Raw genomic sequence first — 19,732 nt, 5'->3', positions numbered from 1 at the left:
TAGAAAATTAAATGCAAAATCTTTCCATTAGTGCACTGTTAAAGCTGTAAATTTATAAACAAATCAGAGAATATGAAAGTTAAGATCCTCTTAGTAACATTAACTCGTCCAACACTGATTATATATAATTCCTGAATTGCTGGTTAGTGTTCTAAATGTACACTTTATTATAAGGCACAAGAAATGTAAGGAAATTGATGTTCTTATGAAAACTCTAACTTTTTACTTTCTTGAGTTATGAAGGCTGAAATTTGCAATCCTAACATTGTATTAGCATGGGATTCTGAAATTTAATAAAATAAACTGGTTGAGAAAATGAACTATGCTCACTCAATAAAAATGATGTCTGTTTTCTTGAATGGAACACTTATAGCACCTGCATTTAAAGGCAACAGATGAAAACTTTAATTTAGTAGTTTTTATAAACACTCATAAAGTTACCTCATAAAATGATAGTATTATATATGTCTACAAAATCGGTAAAACTTCATTTATGTAATGTTATATAAAATTATCAAAATTCTTAACCATTAAATAATGTACACAAATTCATATAGTATATATATATATATACACATGTCAAATATATAATTAATGCAATTATTGTTTGTTACATTTGTAAAGGTACCCCAAAAGTACTATATGGAAGGAATAATAAATAAAATTAAGATTTCATTGTTATTATGATATCTGTAATGAACCACAGACTAAAAGGAGTAAAAGATAGTCAAACAACAACATAGGGGCGCCTGGGTGGCTCAGTCGTTAAGCGTCTGCCTTCGGCTCAGGTCATGATCCCAGGGTCCTGGGATCGAGCCCCGTATCGGGCTCCCTGCTCGGCAGGAGGCCTGCTTCTCCCTCTCCCTCTCCCCCCACTTGTGTTTCCTCTCTCGCTGTATCTCTCTCTGTCAAATAAATAAATAAAATCTTTAAAAAAAAAAACATAAATGATAGATAATAGTAAAATTAAAGCCCCAACAGGGCCAGTCTTTGTATGTAAATGTTTGGTGATAAAAGAATCTAGAAGAGTATTTGGGTAATAATAGCTGCTTAAAAACACCTGATGGATTGGGATGCTTAGGTGAGTCAGTCAGTGGAGCGTCAGAATCTTGGTTTCGTCTCAGGTCATGATCTCAGGGTCATGGGATTGAGCAAGTCAGGCTCCACCCTGAGCGTGGAATCTGCTTGAGATTCTCTCTCTCCCTTTCCCTTTGCCCCTTCCCCTGATCGCTCTCTCTCTAAAAATAAAGAAATAAAATCTTAAAAACAAAAACATTTGTTGGGTAAATAAACTTGCATAGTATCTTCAATAATATAGAAATTGAAAAGCTTCCCCTTTAATTGATAGTTAGGTTCCCGTGAGATTTAGCAGCAGGGCATATCTGAGTAACCAGCAGAGTAGCTACACACTCCAGGGAGTGGGGGGGCGGGGAAGTAAATCAAAATCAAGGTGTGTCTGCAATGATCCCCCTAAGGATATTATTTGAGACTTGTAGCTGCACATCAGGCTATTTTACTTGTATTTATCCCACTACATAAAACAACAAGACAGATGCATTAATTCCAGTAAGACAGTATTAAAAGGTCCACATTCCCTGGGAAAACATCGTGTGTGTGTGTGTGTGTGTGTGTACGCACACTTTGCAGGAGCGGGGTGGTGGGGAGGTTAGACATGTGGTGATGGTGGTAGTGATGGCCTTATGCTTCTCACACAACTTCAGATATCCATCTAATTAGTCCCAGGAGAGGCATGGGAAAGCACGGTAGATCTTCCTAATGTGGATGTAGAAGAACAAAAGTAAATTTCTTTGGAGGACTGAGAAAGAGGCTATGTCATAAATGGGAGACAGATGAGATATTAAAGGAGTGGAATGATACCCATTCTAGGGTTGGTCAATTAAAATTATTCTTCAAAACTTACAGCACAGATACATACGTCAACATGTGTATTCACATATTCACTTACACATCAACATGTGTTTCACATAAACAAATATTTATTGAATATTGGGTATATTATTATGGATTATCTAGGCAGGCTACTTATGTTCAAATCCCTCTCTACTGCCAGGGATATGCTGAGGAGGCAGGCATGACCTTTCTTCCATGCATATTACAATAAACTACAAGAACTAAGGAGCAACAGTAAAACAAATACGTATAAATTTAGAAATACACAATCTTATATTTCTAAAAAGCAGAGATATGAATAATCCCTAAATGTATGTTTGATAATGGCTAAAGCAGCAATTCTTAAAGCAGCAGGATAAGACCCTCTCTTTTTGGTCTTTCACGTCACTTGTTAGAGAAAACGCTGGATCTGGGAACACGCATGTGTCCACAGTGAGGTTGTAAGGTATGTCCCACGGAGGACAGAGCAGGCCGGCTGCTCTGATCTCTGTTCTTATCAGAGGAACTACTTCTTAGCTACCTTGCAGGTACAAAAGCACTTAGTGCTAAACTCCTTCTTAGATAAGATCTAGGTTTTATCGAGGTTTGTATTATCTTTGACAAGGCACATGGTGCCACCTTTGTTTGGTTCTAAATCAACAACTTTCAATCCTTAAATATCATTTGAACAATAAGATAATCATGAGAGGGGCGCCTGGGTGGCTCAGATGGTTAAGCGTCTGCCTTCGGCTCGGGTCATGATCCCAGAGTCCTGGGATCGAGCCCCACGTCTGGCTCCTGGCTCGGTGGGGAGCCTGCTTCTCCCTCTCCCTCTGCCTCTGCCTCTCCCCCTGCTCATGCTCTCTCTCTAACTCTGTGTCTCAAATGAATAAATAAAATCTTAAAAAAAAAAAGCTAATCATGAGAAGCTTTAATAACATGATCACAAATGGCCTCTTAAAGTTCTGTCAGAGAAAGACCACCAAAGCAAGTCAGTGTTCCCGGAAGCCATGCCTCTAATTATCTTCTTAGGGAAGTGTCTTAGTCTGTTTGGGCTGCTATAACAAAATACCATAGACTGGGTGGCTTCTAACAACAAAATTTATTTCTCATAGTCCTGGAGGCTGGGAAGACCAACATCAGGGCACAGCACATTAGTGTTGGGTGAGAGCCTGCTTTCTAGTTCCCAGATGGCACTTTCTAGCTATAACCTCGTATGGCAGAAGTAAGCTAGCTCTCCGGGGGCTCCTTGTACAAGGTCACTAATCTTGTGTCCCATTGATGGAAATATAAAATGATGCGGCTCCTACAGAAAACTGTATAGTCGTTCCTCAAACAATTAAAAATAGAATTACCATATGATCCAGCAATTCCACTTCTGGGTGTATGTATGCAAAATAACTGAAAACAGTGTCTCTAAGAGATATCTGTACACTCATATTCCTAGAAGCATTATTCACAATAATTAAAAGGTAGAAATGCCCATCGATGAATGAATGGTTAAATAAAATGTGGTATATACATACAATAGAATATTATTCGGCCTTAAAAAGGAAGGACATTCTGACACATGCTATACAATATAGATAAACGTGGAGAACATTATGCTAAGTGAAACAGGCTAATCACAAAAAGAAAATTACTGTATGCTGCACTTACATAAGAGATCTAGAGTGTTTAAATTCATAGAAACAGAAAGTACAATGGTGGTTGCCAGGGGATGAGAGGAGGGGGTAATGTGGGTTTGTTTAATGTTTATAGAGTTTCAGTTTTGGAAGATGAAATATTTCTGGAGATTTGTTGAACAATAATGTAAACATATTTAACAGTACTGACCTATATACTTAAAATGGTTAAGAGAGTAAATTTTGTTACATATATTTTGCCACAATTAAAAATAGTCCAGACTCGGTTAAAAAAAGAAAAGGAGATCTCTCCATCCTGCCACTTATGCTGTGGAAAAGCATACCACCAGGTGAAAAATAGATGGTCAATTATTTTCTAATAGGGCTGAAGGGATCAGTCAACAACTCATTCCTCTAATTTTAGCACTTTTTAGCTAAACAGTTTGAAATTTTAGGCATCTGAACTATATTGTTTTGGTTCTTCAGAGAAATTCTCTCCCAAGTACCTGCATAAAACTAGACATTGCGGTTTTTGTTTTTTGAGAGAAGGGAAAGTTCTGCTCATTTTTCTTTTAATCCTTGACCTATTCATACTTTAAGATCAATTCAACATTTCTCCTCCTGTGAGGTCTTCTCTCTTTGACTCTGCTGACACTCTCTCCTTTGGGCTACTATCATGTCTTGCAAGTAACTCATTTATTGCATTTACTGCCCAATTAGATTTATACTAGCTGTGAGCTCCTTAAGGGTAAGGATGCTTCCTATTCATCTGTGTGTCCCAAGAACTCAGCAGAGAGCCAAGCAAGAAATAGAAGTTCAGTATTTATTTATAGGATGTTGCTGAAGCCATCTCTTATAAAACTGCCTTATTAAATAATTGTGAAATAAGTCCCTCTTAGAGATCAGGACTATGGGAGAATAAAAGCCTACCTGCTCCTTTTTACTAAATAATATATTATTTTACCAAGCACTATAACGTAGTTCTGTTTTTCTTTTTTGACTCGAGTGCCAGGAAGCTAAATGCCAAACGTTTGTCCTAAATTCAAGTTTACCCCTAGCATTAGTAATCTAGTATGAGTAATCTGGTATTATTCCACCACTAGCCCATCTTGTCTCGTTCTTGTGTCTGTGCTACCATAACATTATCTTGTTATAAACTGCCTCAAGTCTATTTTGGAATAAAGTGAGATATGATTAAAATATGTAAAATATGCAATATGAGGCTAAATATGAAGGTGCCGTTTTAAAGCTGTTCTCTTTAGTTTCCTTTCTTTGTTCCATGAATAATGTTTCCTACATTTCAGCATAATCCTAAACAGCTGTGCTCTCATTATTGCAATATCTGTTCCTATACACTTGATGTTGTCTGGTTCAGTTTTGAGTAGGCGGTATAGTCTGTTCTCCATAATTTGTTTTCTAATGTATATCCACTTGTGTGCCATATTAGTTATTCTATTTTTCCTTAAACTGTGGCTAAATTAAGCTACTTTTCAAAGTAATAAGACAATCTAGTCAAGACCCTTTCTACATAAGATATGCACACTTTAGTTGGTATAATTAAGATAACAGGAAATATGATTTCCTTCATAACAATCTTAAACCACAGAATTTATTAGACCTGTATCTAGATGTAGATTCAGGATAACTGTGACTCCTTGGACAAGACATTTGAGTACTTAGATGAATTTCACTGTTGGAATGTATTACAAGCTCACCCTAATCTCACTGCTATTCACTCCCTGAAAAACATACTCGACCAGATTTTCTGTGTCTTGCAAGGCATACGGTACCCTCCATCCCTCCTGTGAAACATTATCTGCCTAGCTAGTACCCAGATAGCTTAAACTGATCCATCCATTTTCTACATTTTTATAATACTACAGCATTCATCCTTCTAATTTAACATCTAGTAACACATCAACTCTGGAATGGACCAACTAGTACATCTGTAAGCACATATTCTCCTTGATACACATTTAGACCACATTTCCCAGCCTCTTTGTATCTGGGTGGATCATCTGACTATTCTGGCCAGTGGCAACTAGGCAAACATAATGCTCACCACTTTGAGGCTGACCTATAGAACTTTTTAAATGTTTCATGCACTCTCTCCTTTGTACTCTTCTACTGGCCACATGAAGAGGATTCAACAAGGACTACAAGATTCTAAGGAATGGCAGAAGTCCTAGGTGCTTCAATGACTGTATGGATAAAGCTCCTCCCTCCACCCCTTGTTTGTCTTGGGTCATTTTTTACTTCCCTCATTGATCATAAAAGGCCAGAAATTTATTTCAATGCTTTTTAAAGTTCTCTATACAACCAGAGCACTTGTGTGGCTCAGTTGGTTAAGTGCCCGACTCTTGGTTTTGGCTCGGGTCATGATCTCATAGGTGGTGGGATCGAGCCTTGTGTCAAGCTCTGTGCTCAGTGTGGAGTCTGTCTGAAAGGTTTTCTCGCTCTGCTCCTCTCCCCTGCTTGCGTGCACGCGTGCGCACACGCTCTTTCAAATAAATAAATCTTTAAAATTCTCTATACAACCAACTACAATTGTTTAATAACATTCATTCAACATCAGTATATTTTAATAGAAAATACATATCATTTTCCAACTTATATTATCATTGAATTATATGCCTTTCACTATTCATGAAATACTCTAAATAATTATTTAATATAGTTATATGCTATCCAATGATCATGCTAATTATATATCTACATAATTTAAGAAAGTAAAAGAAAAAACTAATGCTTGCTTTAGGAGTCACTAAAAAGAAAATGATAATGTCCAGATTTTCTTCTTTTTTTTTTCTTTTAAGATTTTATTTATTTTTTGACAGAGAGAGAGACAGCGAGAGAGGGAACACAAGCAGGGGGAGTGGGAGAGGGAGAAGCAGGCTTCCCGCGGGGCAGGGAGCCCGATGCGGGGCTCGATCCCAGGACCCTGGGATCATGACCCAAGCTGAAGGCAGATGTTTAACGACTGAGCCACCCAGGCGCCCCTGTGTGTCCAGATTTTCTTTTTGTGACTGTTGTTCCCAGTATGTGTTATAATAAGTGATATAAAGCCAGAAATCGAAAAAAAAAAAAAAACAACTAAGAGTCCACAAGCACATTTTCAAGTCACTGAAATAACACACAGTTGGTGTATGAATGAGTTCATGAATCATTTATCAGTGGTGATAGAAATAGACATTATTTCCTCAGACGTCTATCTTTGTTATGGTACCTTGTAAAGATGTTCAGTATTTGAATCTCTACTTTAAAGGGAGGGAACTAACATTAATTAGATGCTTATTCTGTGCCAGGTGCTTTACATAAATCGCTGTTCTTACCCCTCACAGTGATTCTGTGAGGTACTAGTTTTTCTCCCCATTGCAGAGATGAAACACCTTAATAAAGAACTTAACTCGTAAATGGCAGAGTTGTGACTGGAACCCACAACTGCCTTCTACTTTCACGCTTTTTCTTTCTAACACAGAACTCTCTCTAGTACTGCTCATCTACATATTTTTTATGACACTTTTGTCTGAAGTACTTTATTCTCTATCCTAATATCAACATTTAAGTTAATTAGTTATTATTTAATGAGTTTCTACATTATGATAACCATAAGAAAGTTTTAAAAATCACATAAGAGATTGCCTTTTATCAATGTGCTCATATTGAAGATGGCCACTTTCATTCTTAGGATTGTTTCTATACCATTTTTTTCTTCCCTGCTCCCTATAAATTGTAGCATTTACTCTATTGTCATTAGATTATATTGTTCATTACCTTCATTGTTGCAGTCACTGGATGATCTTGCAATCAACTCCTCCATGTTTCTCAAGTATTTTAGCTCCTGCCTCTCTTTCCAACATAACTCTTGATTTAATTATAGATAATTTCAATATATACATATATGACCCTTCCTGAAATTTGGCCTTTTGATTGCTTGCTCTTCTTTCCTCTAAATATCTTGTCATCCATGTTATTTTAACCAATCAATGCCCTGGTCATTTCTAGACCTATTCATTACAAGGAAGGCCCATACTTCCATAATCTGTTTCATGCATCCAGTTCTCTGATCATCGTCTATCTTTTCAGCTCATTTACTCTAGTATCTCAACTCTAACAATCCACTATGACCATCAATCAGTTGAACTATAAACATCTCAATGCCCCTCAACTACCTTTACTAGGCAAAATTACAACCCTGCTTAAATCTAACTCTTTGCTTCTTCAGCACCTGCATGTGGCAGCTAAATATGCATGCAGAAATACACAATAGTTCTGAATGATCGCACCTTAAATTCAATTTGACAAACTGTTGGAGGTCCCCTAAGGCTGCCCACAATCAACTATATTTCACTAGTTCATGTACTTTCTACTATCCTGGAGGACTGTTTCATACCTTCTCCTTTCTTCTTTAAAGACTTTTTTTCATTTATTTGAGAAAGTGAGTGAGAGTGTGCAAGAAAGAGCACGAGTTGGGGGTGGGGAGAAGGGAGGGACAGACTTCCCACTGAGCTGAGTGGAGAGCCCAACATGGGGTTCAATCCCAGAACCCCAGGACCCAGGACCATGATCCCAGCTGAAGGCAGATGCTTAACCAACTGAGACACCCAGGCGCCCCTTTTCTCCTTTCCTCTTAAATTTCCAACATGTCCATCCTAATTCTCCAATTTGATGACTTTGCTTCTTTTTTCACTGAGAAAATTAAAGCAACTAGAGAGAATCTCCAGGAACTCTCATAGCCACATATGTCAACCCACAACTGAACTCAAATCTCTCCCAGGTTTCTGGAAATAAATGATATTTACTCCTTCCTAAAACCTTCCCTTATGCACTAAATACAATTTCCTATCACCTATCTAAGAACCACATAATGGAATTTATTCCCTTTTATCTGCATTATTTTTTTTCTTATGTAGTCGAGATGAATACCACCAGCAAAAAAAAAAAAAAAGTTATTCTTTTCCCATCTTAAAAAAATCCTCCATTAAGTCCCCTTTCACCTAACAACTATAACTCTATCTTTTCCCTTTTGTAGCAAAATATCTTGAGATATTTGACTATACTCAGTAGCACAGAATTCCATTTCTCCTCTTCTTCCGTAATCTTTGCCAATCAGATTTTCCCTGATTATTACACCAAGACTATTCTTGTCAAGATCACCAATTACATCCAAATTGCTACATCTGATGGTCACTTTTCAGTACTTGAAACTTATCAACATCAAGTGTATTGCCCTTGATATATTTTCTTCACGTGGCTTCCATTATACCACACTCTTGCTTCTCTTCTAACAACATTATTCTTCCACCTCAATCTCCTCTGTTGGTTTCTCTTCCTCTTCCAGACCTCTTAACACTAGAGTTCCCAGATCTCAGTTCTTTACCCTTTCCTCTTCTCTGTCTACATCCACTACACTGTTACCTCAATCAGCATATAACTTTAATAACAGCAATATGCTCATATCATCCAAATTTATATGTCTTGCCCAGATGTGTCTTCTGAACTTTAAACTCATATATACAACTGCCTACCTCACAGATCCACTGAGATGTCAAATAGTTATCTCCAAATCAACATGTGTAAAACTGAACTTCTCATCCCCCTTGTCCCTGCAAACCTATTTTACGGAGTCTTTTCCATTTCTCACTTAGATGTCCCATCCCTTCAGTTGCTGAAACAAAACTCTTGGCTTCATTCCAGATTTTTCTATTCTCACATTCATATCAAATTTCTTAGAACTCCTGTTGTAATACCTTAAAATATAGTCAGACCAATCTTCAAAATTTCCATTGCTACTACCTTGATACCAAGCCATTATTATTACTCCAGTGATTATTGTAATCATTTATTAACTGATTCCTTCTTCCATCTAGCTGCAAACTCTTTCAGCACAACAGAGTAAAATCCAAATTAGATCACATCTTTCCTCTGCTCCAAACTGTCTACTAGTTCCTCTTTTCAGAGTAAAACTCAAGTCACAACAAGACACTACGGTGATTACAAGATCAGCCTCCCCTTCCTTTTTTGATCTAACTGTTTCCTCACTCATTCACTTCCAACTGCCTAATTTTACAATCCAGTGAACTTATTAGGCATATTTATGCTTTATAGGTTTGTGCTAGTATAACTCCTTCTTGAAATGTTGTCCTTTAGATATCTGCTTGCTTATTTTCTTTTTTTTTTTTAAAGATTTTATTTATTTATTTCAGAGAGAGAGAATGAGAGAGAGCACATGAGAGGGGGGAGGGGCAGAGGGAGAAGCAGACTCCCTGCCGAGCAGGGAGCCCGATGCGGGACTCGATCCTGGGACTCCAGGATCATGACCTGAGCCGAAGGCAGTCACTTAACCAACTGAGCCACCCAGGCGCCCCTGCTTGCTTATTTTCTTTAACTATTTCAAGTCTTTGCTCAGATGCCACCTTCTCAATGAGGTCAACTCTGACCACCTAAGTACAAAATGCAACCTTGATTCCCTTTTCTTTTCCTCTGCTCTATGTTTTTATTAGCACTTATCACTTTCTGGTATCTAAATAATTTTTGTGTGTGTTCCCCTAATGTAACCCTAGTGCCCAGAACAGTGCTGGACACATGATAGATGCTCAGTAAACATACAAAATAATAAATGTATAAAATAATATAGTATAAGCTTGGTCAAACCCACACATGCATACTTATGTACACACACACACAGCCCTAAAGAGAACTGGAAATTTGTCCTTGATAATTGAAATACGATGTTCCACATCTAAAGGATAATTCATAATTCTGTATATAAAACAACAGACTTAAAATTGTAAAGAACCTTAAAGGTTATATAATCCAATCATGCATGTAATGTTTATATTTCTTCTGCATGTTTTCCCATATTAGTTTTCTGGTCTATTCTTGACTACTGCAGTAACAGGGGACCTTTTACATGGTTTGCGGTGAGAAAATCAAAAGTCAAGGTTATTTAATGTTGCCTAAGATTACATAGCAATTAAGGAAAATAGCAATGTTAGAAGCAGAAACCAGTTCTCTTGCTTACTAGACTAGTGCCCTTCATCATACTCTATTCTGTATAGAAAATCTTCAGTGCATTTAAATAGATGTCTACTGAATAAACCAAATGACTACTATAATAAATGATAATTTAAAAAATATTTATTCAACTGAAGTCAGGTTTAAAGCTTTATTAAGAGTCTGTATAAAGACAGACCTCAAAAGAACATGAAAAATACTCACTCATTTTGAAATTGAAATTATTTTATAAGTTTTCTCATGATAAAACAATGAGGTTGAAAAAATAGTACCAGCAAGATATACCTGACCTAGAGAAAGGTAATTCATGATAATCTGAGGTAGAGAATTCCATAGGTAACTTCAAAACACCATTATACTATGTTCTAATAAATCCACCTCACATTAGAAAGGTGAAAACAAGAATAAAAGAATGGACATAATTTAAATTAAACAAAGCCTTCGAAAAGTTTCCCTCCCCAAATAATTCAGGCAAAGACTAACTACATCACTTAGAAAAATCACTGTACTTTCTACTAGTAGATGAGCTGAAAGAGGTACTGAAAAAAAAGAAAACCTCAACACCATGTCTGAATTGTGGAAGTATTTCATATTTTAATTGTGCTTTGGGCTTCTGCTCAGTGTAGCACACTGTGATACAAATAAATTTAAAAGAAGTTATAAAATTATAGAAGATAATGAAATATTCATAATTAGGATAGCTAAATACAACACAGAAATCATGAATAACAACTGTAAGTACTCAGTAATATCATTAAACTCTTCAAATTTCTAAAGATCTTCCTTTCAGAATTCTCTTGTGTAAAGATGTTATATTTAATGGATTAAAGGACAATTTTTATTACTGTGAGACTCTGAAATGTAAAACAGCTTGACATTTCTGATTCACCATGTCAGCTTATCATGTTCAAATAGACTTTATTCTGTGCGGCTCAATAAAAACTTTTAAAAACTTCAAAAGAACAGAGTGTCTTAGAATCATTTCTCGGGCAGTAAGCAAGTTCTTGATACTATGTCAGAAAATAGGAAAACTCTGTTTTCAAAACAACAAACAAACCTCATTAAAATTTCTGTAAACTGATTCTCATTGAGTACTTTTATTCCAAAGACCTCCTATACTTGTGTTCTTGTTTTGCCATTATATATGTATTTTATATACATATGCTTGCTTAAATGTACTTTTATACACACGTGCATATTAGTTTCTTGGAAAATAGAAGTTATGGAAATACAATTTTAGAATGGGAAGGGAGTTTACCAATTATCTATTCCAACCTGACAATGTTTACTGATAGAGGAACAAAAGTGAAAGACATTTAAAAAAATAACTTCTCCACAGGTCCACTGACTCTTATTGCAGTGTTCTTCCTGGTAGTCTGTACTGCTGCTTCCCTGTATACACTAAGCTGATAGAGCCTCACTAAGTGGAGTCTTTGCTAGACTCTGATATTTTATGTCATATACACATTAGGTATGATAATCTCTGCTTGAATAGATTTAAAAATAACATCAACTTAAATTGTAAAAATTGCTACCTGCACGAAAACTCATTCACAATATCCTTCATGTTTTAAGTCACCTATATGCAAAAGTTAAATAAATGAAAGAACTGCTGTTGGTTTTCCAGGTGAAGGAAAATAATATTATATGGTTATTCTTGTTTCAAAACTAAAATATAATATTTTAAAGATGTGGGTCATATTCTGCGGTGTGATAAGTATAAATATGTGTAAGGTCTAAGGGACATCTATTATTTTTTCTGTTTTCCACATATAAGTTCCACAAAGAGAAAAAAAAGCAGGTCAAACCAAATGCTAACTAAACACTCACACTGCATAGTCAATCTTTTCATTTCAAGTGGGGACACAGTGTTTGGGGTTATAAACAAATCATTACTGGAGAGAAAATAACTTCTTGAACCAGTGTTTATTTTAATTTTAGTATTCATTCAAATTATTTAGTGATCCTTTGAAAAAATACAGACCATTTAAAAAAAAATACCTCAACAGCTAACATCATACTCAATGATGAAAAACTTATCCTTTAGAATCAGGAACAAGACAAGGATGTCCACCTCACCACTTTTATTCAACATAGTACTGGAAGTCTTAGCCACAGCAATCAGACAAAAAAAAAAAAAAAAAAGGAATAAAAGGCATCCAGTTTGGTAAGGAAGAAGTAAAACTTTCACTATTTGCAGATGGCATAATACTGTATTTAGAAAACTGTGACGATTCTACCAAAAATTACTAGAACTGATAAATGAATTCAGTAAAGTCACAGATTACAAAATTAATACACAGAATTCTGCTGCATTTCTATATGCTAATAATTAGGTAGCAGAAAGAGAAATCAAGAAAACAATCCCACTTAGAATTGCACCAAAAATAACAAAATACCTAGGAAAAAATTCAACCAAGGTGGTAAAAGACCTGTACTCCAAAAACTATAAAACTGATGAAAGAAACTAAAGATGACACAAACAAATTGGGATGAAACTCCATGCTCATGGGTTGAAAGGACGAATATTGTTAAAGATGTCCATACTACTCAAAGCAATCTACAGATTTAATGCAATTCCTACCAAAATACCAATGACATTTTTCACAGAACTAGAACAAATAATCTTAAAATTTGTACAGAAACACAAAAGACCCCAAGGATAGCCAAAGTCATCTTGAGAAAGAAGAACAAAGCTAGAGGTATCACAATCCCAGATCTCAAGATACACTACAAAGCTGTAATAATCAAAACAGTATGGTACTGGCACAAAAACAGACATATAGATCAACAGCACAGAATAGAAAGCCCAGAAATAAACCCATAATTATATGGTCAGTTAAGCTTTGACAGAGGAGGCAAGAATATACAATGGGGAAAAGACAGTCTCTTCAATAGATGGTCCTGGGAAAACTGGACAGCTACATGTAAAAGAATGAAACTGGACCATTTTCTTAAACCATACACACAATAAACTGAAAATGGATTAAGGACCTAAATGTGACAGCTAAAAGCATAAAAATCCTAGAAGAAAACATAGGCAGTAATTTCTTTGACATTGGCCATAGAAACATTTTTCTAGATCTGTCTCCTCAGGCAAAAGAAACAAAAGCAAAATCAAACTATTGGGACTACACCAAAACAAAAATCTTTTGCACAGCAAAGGGAACTATCAACAAAACAAAAAGGGAACCTATTGACTGGAGAAGATATCTGCATATGATATATCCATTTAGGGGTTAATATCCAAAATATATGAGGAACTTATACAACTCAACATGGGAAAAAAATAATAAATAATCTGATTAAAAAATGGGCAGAGGACCTGAACAGGTATTTTTCCAAAGAGGACATAGATGGGTAAGAGGCATATGAAAAGATGCTCAACAACACTCATCATCAGGGAAATGCAAATCAAAACCACAGTGAGTTATCACCTCATACCTGTCAGAATGGTTAAAATAAAAAACACAAGAAATAACAAGTGTTGGTGAGGATGTGGAGAAAAAGGAACCCTTGTGCACTATTGGTAGGAATACAAGTTGGTACAGCCACTGTGGAAAACAGTATGGAGATTCCTCAAAAAATTAAAAAATAGAAATACTATATGATTCAGCTATCCCACTACTGGGTATTTACCCCCCAAAAAAGTGCAAACACTAATTTGAAAAGATATATGCATCCCTATATTTACTGCAGCATTATTTACAATAGCCAAGATATGGAAGCAGCCAGTGTCCATCCATACATAAATGCATACAGACTGATATCCACATATGATGGAATATTACTCAGACATAAAAAAAAAAAGAATGTAATCTTTCCATTTGCAACAACACGGATAGACCTAGAAGGTATAATGCTAAGTGAAATAAGTCAGTCAGGGGAAGACAAATACCATATAATTTCACTAATATGTGGAACTTAAGAAACAAAACAAACAAAAAGAAAGAGACAAACAAAAAACCAGACTCTTAAATATAAAGAACAAATGGTTGGTTGCCAGAAGAAAAGGAGGTGAGGGGATTGGTGAAATAAACAAAGGGGCTTAAGAGTACACTTATCTTGATTGAACGTTGAGAGATATATAGAATTGTTAAATCATTACATTGGACACCTGAGACTAATATAACAACACAGTATGTTAATTATACACACATACATTCATACATACATACGTAGAGATCTGTACACCCTTATCAACCCCACCCCTGCCTCCACTTGGAGATTTTAACAAGTATCCTAGCTGATACTTACGCACTGGGTGTATCTCTATACTTTTTTTCCCTCATCCTGCCTGCCATCTACCATTAGTACAACTTAATGTTTCAGAAAAGTACTTAACTCACGGAGAACTGGAATAACTATCTCTACATGAAGAAGGATTGTGTTGGCTTCATCAAAACTTAGAATCTAAATGGTTTGTGTAATTATCCATTTCTAACATTAATATTATTGCCACTAGGTATATCTCTATGTTGATAAGCTATAAGAAAAAATACATTTCTACCAAATATGGAACCGGCCTTCAAAGACAGAATGTGTCAAGGGACTTGGAAAGAGCTCAATTTAAGCCATATATGACTGCAAGGAAGAAATAAAAGGAGGTGGCACTTTCATCACGGAAGACAATATGGACAATTTAGGGGAATCTCAGGTCTAGGAGATGATAGTGGGAAAGCAGGGTGATTATTCACAGAATCACACACTTTCAGATTTGGAAATGTCTATAGCTATTATCCAATATAGTTACCCATCCTCTCCTTACATAAATTATATAATATTCTTAACAAGGGGTTTGGTGACTTCTGATTGAATATTTCTCATGACAAATAAATGAGAAGGGGGATTAAAAAAAAAAAACAAAAAAAACCCTGTAACTATATATATCCCACCTTAAACAATAGGGTTAAGCAAAAAATAACTAGGATGTAAAAAAAATAACTAGGATGTAGTTTTGAGTTTTTACATTAGGATATGTTTACTTCTTTGCAATATTAGTTGTGATATTACTTCTTAGTGCTTCCCTAAATTTGATTAAGTATTTGAGCCAAATAAAACAAAACAAAACTCATGATTAATATGAATGTAGTAATTAAATTGTGCTTCTAAAGCAGTAACTTGAGGGAAGTTTTACTATGAAATGGCAATCCCCACACTACTGCTGCCAATGAAGGGAAGAAAAGAAGTAAATTAAAAAAAAAAAGCCACAGAAAAACCGTGTCTTGCTATCAAGGTCATTTATATGCCTTATATCTGGATTACTCTTTTTTTTTTTTTAAGGCTTAAAATGTATTTTAATAAGTTGATGCTGCATTACTGCTCCATTTCTCAGAAAAACTCCAAAGATATCAGGGACAAATCATACATGGTATATCAGTAAAAAAATGCATAGTGTAACTACCTAAGATAGGCAAGGCTAAGAGTTACTCTTCAACCTTTAGCACACAGTGACCCTGTTCCCAAGATTGTACTAGGCCTATCAAGAAAATCTGTGAACAGCAACATCATAGACACGAAAGGGCCGTTCCTGGGTCGTCCTTACTGGAGAAAAAAGTTGGAGGCAACTTAACACAAGATTTTTTAAAGATACACTAAAATGAAAATCTCTAAGAGAAAATGTCTTCCTTAGGACATGAAGGGGATATAACAGAACCATATGTATGTTGTCTGTGACCTCTGTGGCCATTGGCCTGAATTCCCACCTGTGAGTGAATGGAACAATGGGGCTAAGGTCATTGGGGGATGTTTGTTTTTGTGGTGTATGCGGCAGTGTCTCTGGGGTTGGAGGGTATAAGAATGAGAAAGCAAATACAACAGGATGGACAAAGAATGGAATGATCAAGATTAATGGGGGCTCTAACTGGATCCATTTTGCCATAGTTCCTCCCCACCCCACCCCACCTCACCCCACCGCAGGCCCTTAACAATCACACATGAGACTTCACAAATGCACCACACAGAATCAATTAGTTAAACAATATACCACACAGAACTGATTTGTTAAATATCACCCCTCTCTTACTCTCAGCCTCCAGCAAACACCCTCAGAGTAGTACAGGCAAGGAAGACCTAACTATTGGGAGAAATCCCTAACACTTTTCCAGGGCAGAATTCAGGCTAGTCCAAAAAGGGTCCTTCTTTTAAGGGTTTTGGGGGAACTAGACATTGAAATTTTTATTAGTATCGGAGACATTCGTTTGGAGCAAATTCAGCTCCAGGAGATGCATGGATGAATGCAGGAGGGGTTCCACCAGTTGCCCCAATTCCTTCCATTGCAGCAGCTTGGCCAAAGCGTTCAGTTGTTGGTGGGATCGATCCCAAGGTTCCATCTGGCATCATGGTGACAGGTCCTGGAGGAGCTGGGGTACCAGCTGGTACTGGAGCAGGGGGCATGGCGCCTCTGTTGTTGATGCTCATAGCACCTCCCACAGCCACTGGCCCATCCCTATCTCCTGTTCTCTTGCATCAGGGCATGTTCCCTTGAATCCTTCCTGCTGTCGCTGCCTCATTTCTCCCTGTTGCTGCCGCATCTCTTCCTCACGGTGCCTGCCCTCCTCCTCCTGCTTGAGCTCCAGTTGCTTTCGTTATTGCCCTTCTTGGTTGTGCAGCTCTTCCATCCTCTGAAGTTCTTCTTGACGCCTCATCAAATCCTGTCTCATTAGCATGATGTGGTGCTCATGGCAAGCAGCCTCCATCTCCATCTCCAGCCTCTCACGAGCTTCTTGATGCTGCGGTCCACTTGGTCCTGCTGCTGCTTCTCCATCTCACTGAGTGCCTTCCAGCACGGGGCATACTCACACTCAGAGGAGCCAGGCTGTGCAGATCTGGGTGGCTGCTCTCATTCCTTGTGAAACTGCTGGTTCTTTATCATCAGCTTCCCTGGAAGTCCCTCTTCATCATCCAACTGTCCATGGGCTCCACGGTCACAGGCCAGGGCAATGTGGTTAGCAGGAATGAGCCTTCACTGCACCTGTCCAGAGCTTTCCGAGCAGTTGGCTTCCCTGAGAATTCAGCAGTGCCTTTTCCTGAGGGCCTTTCTCGATCATCCACGAGGACTACAGCCCTTTCCACCTGGCCAAACACCAAAAAGGCTTCCTCCAGCAGTTCATTGGAAACACACCAAGGAAGGTTTCAGACTGTCAGGGATGTACTATGGCAGGCAAAGTGCACACGCAGCTGCTTTCTACGGAGCGGCATCTTGTCCAGCTCTACTTTGGCCATCTCCCCTAGGGTTCGTGTTTCCAAGTGGATAAAACCAAAGCCCTTATCCTTATGACTGAGGACTTCGCCTGCCATCCCATATTTCTCAAGTTGTTTCCTCGTCTCTTCCTCAGTGATGTCAGGAGGAAGATTGCCCACAAAGAGCCAGCTACGTTGGGTGAAGTTCTTCTCTCCTAGTTTCCTAAAATTCTTCAGGTCAGTAGTCAAGCCTTAACTTTGGCTGCTGGCTTGTCCATTTGCAGGTATCGGTGGCGGTGGTGGCAGCTGCTGGTGCTGCTGGTGGTGATGCTGACGATGCTTCCTTGGAGTATGGTTTTGTTTCTCCAAGTTAAAGGTTTTATTGCTCTGCATTTTTGCATCCTTCTACCGACTGTTCTCTCCTCAGAGTAACAGCGACACTATACGTCCTCTTGGATTACTTCTTGAAACCCAATTCTACTCCCCCCAGCCTTGACCTCCTCAGCGGAGGAGGAGTGTGACCTGACAGGGACTTAGCACAGTCCACCTCTGGTGCTTGTCACATCCACCTTGGAAAATAGATTCCTAAACCAAGACATTATCCTACTCTGGGGGAAAGAGTCAGGATAAAGGGAGAAGCTAGTTTTTCTTTATTTACTGCAGCACAGATTAAGATCTTATACCTAAACAACTTACATACTAGGAAGACTTGTGATATTTTACTATGTTGGGTCCTGGGGGTGATGCAAATAAATTATTTCTACTGGTGACCCAAGTACCTGTGCGAATTTTAAGATGAAGTGAGATACATACTCTTTTGTCCCTATCGGAGGGCAAGTGATCACAGTGGAATACCTTTACACGCTAGAATATGGAAAATATGGTTTTATTGAGTGTCATTGAATGGCTGGTTTGCATGTTCTCAGAAGGTAATTTTTACTCCTGAAAATGCATCCTCCAAGTCAGAACAATTACCACCTCTCTATAAGGATACATAAGTTACTACAGAAACATAGTTGACCTATGTTTCTTCAGAATGGCATCAATTCAAATACTTAAAATTTCTATTTTGATGCTTGAATATATTATTCTTTAGACTAACCTGCCATGCTATTTTACCTCTTTTGATGCTCATGTGATATGAACACCCCCCCCCCCATTTCTTCTTCTAAACTTAGGTTGATCCATGTTCTTTTTAAATATCTATACATTGTAACAGAAACCAAAATAAAAGTGGCTTAAAAGGTCAAAAAATATATTATCTCAAGAACTTAGTTTTTCCCACCACTGCAGCAAAATTCTGATTATAACTCATATATTATAACTAAAAATGATTATATTTACATGGCATTTTAAAATAAACATTTTTAAACTTACTCACAAGTTGTTAAGATCTGAAGTGCCAAAAGATGTTTTGAAAAGTATTTTGGAAAATGGCCCTCAGAGATTGTCTAGAGATGCATGAAGTGAAGTCGTAGTTTGGCAACAATAACTTATTTTTATTAAGGTGAATAGCTAATTCTACTGAATCCAGTATCATTATTACTATGGATAGAACTGGTTAGTTGAAATATCTGTGTTGACCAAAATAAAAGAATAATTGTAATATAATCAGTTAAATTTCAGAGAGTCAGAATTTATGTAATCAGTAGACTATATTTTGGAAAAAAATAATATTTAGGTGTTTCCCACAATTTTTTTTTTTCTTACCCTTCAAACTGTGCCATATGGCAAAGGTCCTAAAACGCTTTCTTAGAAACTGTTGGTTTCATTAAGATCTGGGTTGCTTTTCAACAATTGGGGTAGAATTTCTAAGAATCTGTCTATGTTTTATCATCCATTTCTTCTGGTGATTGACAGCAACCATCTGCAAGTGTAGAAAGAAACTAACCCTTCATGGGACCCAGCCAAGTAGTAAGGTCTCATTTGAATACAATTACATCAATTAATCTGTAACTACAGATTGGAAACAAATAATGTTTCCTTTATTTCTTGCAATAAACCAATGAAAAAGTCAA

General features: G+C 37.1%; 1 protein-coding gene and 1 pseudogene across 1 annotated transcript in view; both read right to left on the bottom strand.

The window, feature by feature from the left end:
* The window catches only part of KCND2 (potassium voltage-gated channel subfamily D member 2), a 499,676-nt gene that overhangs the window by 409,172 nt on the left and 70,772 nt on the right, over positions 1 to 19,732 (bottom strand). The window lies entirely within an intron of this gene.
* Positions 16,713 to 18,107, bottom strand: LOC110588978 (annotated as a pseudogene).

Source organism: Neomonachus schauinslandi, chromosome 12 (genome assembly GCF_002201575.2).
Source record: "Neomonachus schauinslandi chromosome 12, ASM220157v2, whole genome shotgun sequence".
Classification (NCBI taxonomy): Eukaryota; Metazoa; Chordata; class Mammalia; order Carnivora; family Phocidae; genus Neomonachus; species Neomonachus schauinslandi.
This window is presented reverse-complemented; position numbering and strand designations above follow the sequence as displayed.